We start from the raw sequence: 2,303 nt of genomic DNA, 5'->3' as shown, positions 1-2,303 counted from the left end.
CGCATAACGGAAGCTTAGTGCACCAGACTGCTTTTTAAGAACTCAAGTTGTTCGGTAATTTCTTATTGTATTTGATATTAGATGTTATGTAATACCCCAAATTTTTTTATAATATTTGCATTCTTGATTGAACATTTTTATAATGAGGAAATATTTTACTTTGCACTTCCTAAATGTGAAATGGTCAATATATGAAAATTTCTTACTTTAGGTTGTGTTAATATTGACAATGAAGTTCCATGATATTCCTATATGTAACACTTAATATTATTTAGACTAGTTGTTATTAAATATAATATATAGTTAAGTTTTTGGGTTTCCAACCTTTTGTATTTATCTAAGAATATTTAGTAGTTGGGTAACCATTTTATTTCATATCTATCCATAAACTCCCCATTTTTTTTCTACTCTTCAAGACAAAGAAGAATAGTTATCCATCTCTCTCTTTCTATCTATCTCTCTTTCTCTCTATCTATCTCTCTACTCCATACAAACTAGAATCTGAAGTTTCATGAAAAAAACATGGATTTCTACTAAATCAACAAGCAAATTTCGTTTTTGGTGAAGATCAAGTTGCTCCTCTTGGTAAGTTTCTAAACTCGTTTTTATACTAGACACCTACTAGTATTTTTTATATATCTTTTTGTACAGAGCTCCGATTTAAGTGATCCGGGACTTTTTGGAAAGGTATTTCATAAATATATAACTCTTATGAAGGAAACAAAATCTAGTTTTGTCGGTATTTACCTAAAAAGGATCAAAAAGTACAAGGCAAGTGTTGTCCAGATTTCCAGTTTTAGAAATACTCCATGTACTGCTGTTAGTAATTTTAGCATAACCTTTTGTTCAAAATTGATATGGAGGTTATTCAAGATGTTCTGAAATGGTAAGGCATAGATCTACAACTTTTGTGAAGACCAGAAAGTCTACTTTGTCCGTATAGATCTTCAAAACTGAGTCACAATTCGGAATAGTGATACTGTCCAGAATTTCTTTTTCAAACGTTTTTGGGTAATTTTCACCAATATCATGTTTAGTTTGACTTGCTAAATCACTGAACTTATTTAGATATTTGATTATGTATTTAAGGTATATAAACCCTTGAAAAAAATCAAAGGGGAAGTGTTTGAGGAAATGGACAGATTTGGTTTGTTTACGGCGTAGACGATTCGAACGTCCCCAAGTTGTGATTGAACTGTTTCGTGGTAAAACACCAAGGTTTGTGTATAAACTTGTACTCTTTTTGCTTGCTGGAATATGTTGAAATAACTTGATACTTTATTTTTCTTGGCTTCAATTTATATTGTTATATTCGTACTATATCAAGTATTGTAAGATATTTGCTAAATCGCCCATTCGTACGGATTGTTTGATCATTTTGCATTCTTGTTGGGACTTTATCCTTCTTGTGGCAGTGACTTTGTCACTCATCTTGGCATGCCTCTTGATTTGGATCTTTTGCCATCTTGACTTTGGATTTGTAGTTCGTTTTGAATTATGGAACTTGTCCGTGTTAAGTACGAACTAGGAAGCCATTTTTAATATGGTTCTTGATTCTTTTGTCTATTGGGTTTTGACCCTACTTGATTTGGGGCTTCGGTCCATCTTGATATCTGATTATGCTTAAGTGTGATGGCATGACGTACATATTGGGCGAAAAATGGATATTTGGTATACTCTCTTAAATTGATAGTATACACTTTCTAGACTCTTGAACATTGTCATTGATATTTGGAAACACTTCAAAGTTTGATATTGTTATGTTTGATATATTTGTTCACTTGTTTTAAATTATGTTAGATTGAGCTAACTATGACTGAAAAGGGGAATTGGAGAATTTAATGACTCCAAGCCTAAAGTTTATACACCACTAAGCTTTATGCTTAGCGATAGTTGTTTTCTATCGTAGGAAATGTTCGGGATGAAATCTGAAGATGGCCAGGGTGAAGTAGTCTTTTGGAAAAATTTATGAAGATCACATTTGCATATGCACCTTGGTTTGCATAGTTTTGGGACATGTACATGATATACAGGATATATATATATATATATATGTCACACTTATGTTATATATATATATATATATATGTCACACTTATGTTATTTGAAGGCTTGTTGGATTTTAAAGACCAAAATCTTGTAACTTGAATTTGTAACCTATTTTGTTGTATTGAGGTGTTTTAATAACTCAAGTCTTGTAATATGCTGAATTTACACTTTGTCCCGTAAATATGTAAAAAAGGAAAAAACTAGTTTCTTTTTTTTTACCCTTTGAAAAATAATCATTATTTACACTTTGAAAT

General features: G+C 31.2%; 1 long non-coding RNA gene across 1 annotated transcript; it reads left to right on the top strand.

Annotated features, from left to right (window-relative positions):
• Window positions 1-448: 448 nt before the first annotated feature.
• Window positions 449-2,016, top strand: LOC104234169 (uncharacterized). Its single transcript, XR_712890.2, has 3 exons — window positions 449-585; window positions 1,090-1,218; window positions 1,910-2,016. It is a non-coding gene; the product is annotated as an uncharacterized lncRNA (long non-coding RNA).
• The last annotated feature ends 287 nt before the right edge of the window (window positions 2,017-2,303 follow it).

Source organism: Nicotiana sylvestris, chromosome 1 (assembly GCF_000393655.2).
Source record: "Nicotiana sylvestris chromosome 1, ASM39365v2, whole genome shotgun sequence".
Classification (NCBI taxonomy): Eukaryota; Viridiplantae; Streptophyta; class Magnoliopsida; order Solanales; family Solanaceae; genus Nicotiana; species Nicotiana sylvestris.
Note: the sequence above shows the minus strand (reverse complement) of the source record. Positions and strands in the feature narration are given on the sequence as shown.